The sequence below is a fragment of the Balaenoptera physalus genome (assembly GCF_965194825.1).
Source record: "Balaenoptera physalus genome assembly, chromosome: 14".
Lineage (NCBI taxonomy): Eukaryota > Metazoa > Chordata > Mammalia > Artiodactyla > Balaenopteridae > Balaenoptera > Balaenoptera physalus.
Genome location: NC_138893.1, coordinates 75,167,447 through 75,173,446, shown reverse-complemented (window position 1 = coordinate 75,173,446; position 6,000 = coordinate 75,167,447). Strand labels below are relative to the sequence as shown.

At 33.5% G+C, this 6,000-nt stretch overlaps 2 long non-coding RNA genes across 2 annotated transcripts in view; one reads left to right on the top strand and one right to left on the bottom strand.

Moving 5' to 3' along the window:
- Nucleotides 1-227: 227 nt before the first annotated feature.
- The window catches only part of LOC309643222, a 225,877-nt gene continuing 220,104 nt past the window's right edge, over nt 228-6,000 (bottom strand). Inside the window, exon 2 of the long non-coding RNA XR_014253633.1 lies at nt 228-496. This is a non-coding gene — a long non-coding RNA (uncharacterized lncRNA). The remainder of the gene's footprint in view (nt 497-6,000) is intronic.
- The window catches only part of LOC309643230, a 228,521-nt gene continuing 222,920 nt past the window's right edge, over nt 400-6,000 (top strand). The window contains exon 1 of the long non-coding RNA XR_014253641.1: nt 400-484. This is a non-coding gene — a long non-coding RNA (uncharacterized lncRNA). The remainder of the gene's footprint in view (nt 485-6,000) is intronic.

The window sequence follows — 6,000 nt, the reverse complement described above, 5'->3', positions numbered from 1 at the left end:
TTCAAGAAATTCATGGAAAAGACTCTGACAAGTACAGGTTTCTGGTAACTGACTGTACTGCTGAATTGAATGAATAAGCATTTTCAGAACTCTGATGAAAAACTGATGAACTCATAAAAGTGCTAACAAAAGATCAAGATGAAAAAAAACAATTAATTACATGGGACTGAGTGAACTGATGAGGATGAGTATAATTTTTGTGACTTTTTGTGTGAATTAAAAAAAAAAAAAATCCCACAAGGACTCAGAGGCAAAGAATATACAAATCAATTTTCACTGCAAAGTAAAGGAGCTGTTACAGTGGAGGATTACTGGACTGAATGTCAATATTATGACATAGTATGAGTGTGTTTCATGTTTGGTAATTGCAATCATTGTTGCTTTTGTTGTGGTCATCCATGTACAATGCTTGGTGTCAGTCTATTTATCTCTTGTAAAAATAAAATACAGTGTGTGTGTGTGAAAAAAAAATAATAATAATAATGTATCAATATTGCTTTATTAATTATAATAAATATCATACTAATGTAAAGGAAACTGACTGCAAGATATACGAGAATCCTCTGTACTATCTTCTTAACTTTTCTATAAATCTAAAACTCTTCTAAAAATAGTCTATTTAAGATAGCTAGTGGGAAGCAGCCGCATAGCACAGGGAGATCAGCTCAGTGCTTTGTGTCCACCTGGAGGGGTGGGATAGTGAGGGTGGGAGGGAGACTCAAGAGGTAAGAGATATGGGGATGTATATGTATGTATAGCTGATTCACTTTGTTATACAGCAGAAACTAACACACCATTGTAAAGCAGTTATACTCCAATAAAGATGTTTTTTTTAAAAAGCCAATTAGATAGATAGATAAATAAATAAATAAATAAATAAACAAACAAATAAAAATAGTCTGTTTAGAAAATGAAATGCGACCAATTTCCACACTAAGGGAAAGCCTCATACACTCAAAATACTTCAATATCAGAGAAGAGCATTGTAATTTCTGACACCAGTTTTACAAAATATATCCCAACTGAATTGAAGAAATTAAATAGAATACATTCTACTAAATATTTCCAGAATTCAAGGTACTTATACATAGGAGAAAGCTTTAAAAACAGAAGGTTCATAATCCTGCATATTTGTAAGAAGAGAGAGAGAGAGAAACAAAGATTACCAAGAATAATTTATTGAAATAGCTGATTTCTTGAATTATGAAAGAATATTCCTTCCCTCAGAATTTCTCCAGGTCCATATAATCCACAGGCACACAGAACTTTAGGTGAAGTAAAATAGCACCCTAGTTATCCAACGATATGTTTCATAGAGCAGACAACAAGAAAAGTGGAGAGAGGAAGCAGATGGTTCAAAATTGAATCAATTTACTTACGAACATAACCCTCAAAATATCTGTGAGATTGTCTTAAGGCAAAAGAATCAGATCGAACAATTGATTCTGTTAACCATAGCATGTTAAGCAAATCATAGGGCTACCAGGAATGATGTCTTTGGGATATCATCCAGATGCTATGATATATAGGTGGAAAAAATAGCCACCCAAAAGACGATTTAGATGCTCACTTGGCAGTACATATATTAAAATTGGAACAATACAGAGATAAGTATGGCCCTTACACAAAGATGACATGAAAATTCTTGAAGCAATCATATTTTGGAGAAAGGAGAGTTATTGTTTAGTGGGTATGAAGTTTCAGTTTGGGATAATGAAGAAGTTCTGAAGATGGATGTTGGTGATGGTTGCATAACAATGTGAATGAATTTAACGCCACTGGACTATACACTTAAGGACGGTTCAAATAACAAATTTTATGATATATATTTTTTATCATAATTTAAAAAAAGAAAGGATCTGGGAAATACCAGAAAGGTCCAATTCCTCTCTAAATGGCGCTCCTAACTTAATTCCAGGGCTGTGAAATTTTTGTTTGTATAATTTTTCTTGAGTTAAAGAACCATATAGCCAGTCTGCTGTTCTTTTATTAAATACATTTTTATTATAATTGTCGATTTACATGCAGTTGTAAAAAATAATATAAAGATGTCATTACACATTATCCAGTTCCCGCAATAATAACATCTTGCAAAACTATAGTACAATACAATAACCAGGATACTGAAATTTATAGTCAAAATACAGGACATTTCCATCACACAAGGATCCCTCAGTTTGCCCTTTTATAACCTAATCCATTTCCCTCTTGCCCCTACCCTCTCCTTAACTGTTGGCCACCACTAATCTATCTTCCATTTCTATAATTCTGTCATATCAAGAATGTTATATAAGTAGAATCATACAGTATGGAAATTTGGGGAATTGGCTTTTTTAAAACTCGGCATAATTCTTTAGAGATTCATCCCCATTGTCATGTGCATCAATATTTTGTTCCCTTTTATTGCTGAGTATTAGCAGTCCATGATATGTGTGTATAACAGCTTGTTTAACTATTCACCTATTGAAGGACATCTGAATTGTTTCCAGTTTGGGGCTATTACAAATAAAACTGCTAAAAACATCCATGCACATGTGTTTGTGTAAGCAAAGTTTCCATTTTTCTAGGATAAATGTGTAGCAATGCACTTGCTGGGTCATATGGTAGTTAGGTGTTTAGTTTTATAAGAAACTGTCAAACTGTTTTCCAAACTAGCTGTACTTTTTACATTCCCAGAAGCAATGTATGAACGATTAGTTTCTCCACATCCTTGTCAGTGTTTGGTGTTGTCACTTTTTAAAAGAATTATTTTGGGCATTCTGATAGATGTGTAGTGATATCCTTGTGGTTTTAATTTTCATTTTCCTAATGGCTAATGATGTTGAACATCTTTTCATATGTCATCTTTATATTCTTCAGTGGAATGTGTCTTATTTTGCCCTTTTTTTTTTTTTTTAAATTTTTGAAGCTCCTTTTGTAGTCAAACTGGATGCAAGACGAAGCAAATGAGAGGTTCCTAAATTGTTGGAGTCCTCATATCTGCTGCCTGCTTTAATGAACAAACCAATTCTTGATGCAGGAGCATAGTTTTCGAGAGAAGCAATCACTAAACCATTTGGTAATTTGGTAAACTCAAGGTCCTGAGGATGTGGAGGCGCTCCTGCAGGGGCAGCTGTGGCTTTAGCTTTGGGAGCAACTTTGAGGGAATAAAATCTCGAGAGGGATCCGGCTCTGGCTATTAGTTTCATGGCTCAAGATTGCTCTGACCCGCGGTCATGGCCTCCTTAGAGTATTGCCCATTTTCTAATTGAATATTTTTTACTTTTTGTTGAGCAGTGAGAGTTCTTTGTCTAGATACTCTTGGATATGTTGTATATTTTGTTTGTAAATATTTTCTCCACACTGTAGCTTGTCTTTCTATCCTCCTAACTGAATATTTCATAGAGAAAAAGTTTTTTAATTTTGATAAAGTCTAATTTATCAGTATTTCCTTTTATGGAGTATGTTGTTACTATCAAGTCTAAAAAATTTTTGCCTCACTCTAGAACTTGATAATTTCTTTCTGAAATTTTTATATTTTTACATTTAACATGTAAGCTCATGATCAATTTTGAATTAATTTTGTATAAGGTATGAGACTTACATAAAGGTTTATTTTTATGCCTATAGATGTCCAACTCCTTTTCCACTTGTGGAAAAGGCTGTCTTTTCTCCATTGAATTGCTTTTGCACTTTTGCCAAAACTCACTCAGGCATATTTATATGAGTATATTTCTGGTTTTCTATTCTGTTTCATTAGCTATGAACCTATCCCTTAACCAATAGCACAGAGTCTCGATTACTATAGCTATATAATGCCTTGAAATTAAGGACACAGATTCCTTTCAAAATTGTTTTATTCTAGTTCCTTTTTCTTTCCATATAAATGTTAAATTCTCTGTCTATATCTACAAAAATATTGTTGGGATTTGACAGGAATTGCATTAAACTCATATTAATTAGGAAAGAATTGATATATTTAATATGTTGCGTTTTCCAACCCATGAACATGATATGCTTTCTTTGATTTCTTTCTTCAGCATTTTCCAATTTTCAGCACACAAGCCCTAAACATGTTTGATAGATTTACATCAAAGTATTTAATTTTTTGAGCAATATTGTATGGTACTGTATTTTTAATTTTGATGTCCCCATGTTCATTGCTAATATATATATAGTCATATCAGTTCTGGAAATGTTATCATAGATTCCTTGTGATTTTCTATGTAGACCATCATGTCATATGCAAATAAGGACAGTTTTATTTTTTCCCTTTACAATCTATATGCTTTTATTTCTTTTTCTTGCCTTATTGCACTGTCTACAACACCCAGCATTACGTTGAGTCAGAGTGTGAAAGAGACTTCTTTGCCTTGTTCTCAGTCTTACGGGTAAAGCACTCACTCTTTCATCATGATGTATAATATTAGATGTAGGTATTTTACAGATGCTCTCTATCAAGTGGATGAAATTCTCCTCTATTCCTATTTTTCTGAGTTTTTATAAAGAATGAGTGTTGAATTTTGTCAAAGGCTTTTTCTGCATCAAATTATATAATTATGTAATCTTTCTTCTTTAGCCTGTTAATATGATGGATTACATTGATTTATATATATATATATATATATATATATACACACACACACACACACACACATATATATACACACACACATATATATATATACCATTTGCTAATATTTTGTTAGAGATTTATGTGACTGTATTCTTGAGGCATATTGATCATTGTGGGGTTTGGTTTTTTTTTTTTTGGTACTATTTTGGTATCAAGGTAATAGTAACTTCATAAAATGAATTGGGAAGTGTTCCTTCCTCTTCTATTTTCTGGAAAAGGTTGTGTAGTATTGGTGTTAATTCTTCTTTAAACATTTGGTAGACTAATCAATGAAATCATCTAGTTCTGGATATTTCTTTGGGGGAATTTTTTTCATTACAAACTCAATTTTCTTAATATTTATAGGGCTCTTTAATTTTTCTATATTGGGTAGATTATGATAGCTGTACTTCTGAGGAATTAGACTATTTCATTTAAGATACCAAATTTGTGTGTGCACAGTTATTCCTAAAAATCCTTAATTATCCTTTTGATACATGGAGGAACTGTAGTGATATCTCCTGTCATTTCTGACATTGGTAATTTGTGTTTTCTCTCCTTTCTTTCTTGTCACTCTTACTAGAGATTTGTCTATTTTATTGACCTTTCAGGTCAGTAAAAAGAACCATATCTGCTGACACCCAAGAATGAGAGGGGTTCCTTGTTAGTGTTGACAGGGGTGAGAGTTCTGGCTCCCTTCTAGGCAGGACTGTTATCTCCTTGGGAGGGTTAGGAGAGTCCCTTACTGCTTCCTGTGTGGCCTCCACTGAGACAGGGGAGGAAGAATGGCTTTGTTACCTCTGGGCAGTGGGAAAAGTTATAATGCTCCACTAGGCCCCTCTAGCAACTCCTAAGCAGGGAGGGGGAGGGGTGCCTTGTTTAAAAGAAATCTTAAATGTTACTAATACATTAGTCTTACTTGGAATTAAATGAGCCATTTCTAATAAGGGGCCTGTTTCTTTCCAGCTGAGCAATCCTGGGCTCTTCCTCTGTGAGTGAGGCCAATAGTCCTTACCCTGCCAAACTCACAGGGGTGTTATAAACTCAACAGATTTTATATTTTCATTATATATTTCTATGACAGCAGATTCTATTATCATATGAACATAAAACGGTATGTTTATACTGTATAACCCTTACAATTATTTTGTGGACTATTTCTGGTGCCATTTTCCTCCATTTTCTTTATTCTTAGGAATACTACTTGAAAAACGAAGCAAATAATCTTGTCAGATATACAGATAAAGATGTACCTCTAATAGAAAAATCCCTTAACATTTATTTTACATCTTAGTAAGTACTGAGTATTCCAGAGTGAACTTAGGGTGGGAAACTGATTCTCCTGACCCACAAATCCTGATGCCAAAGTCTTTTCCAGACTAGGTAGGTGAGATATGGTAATACAT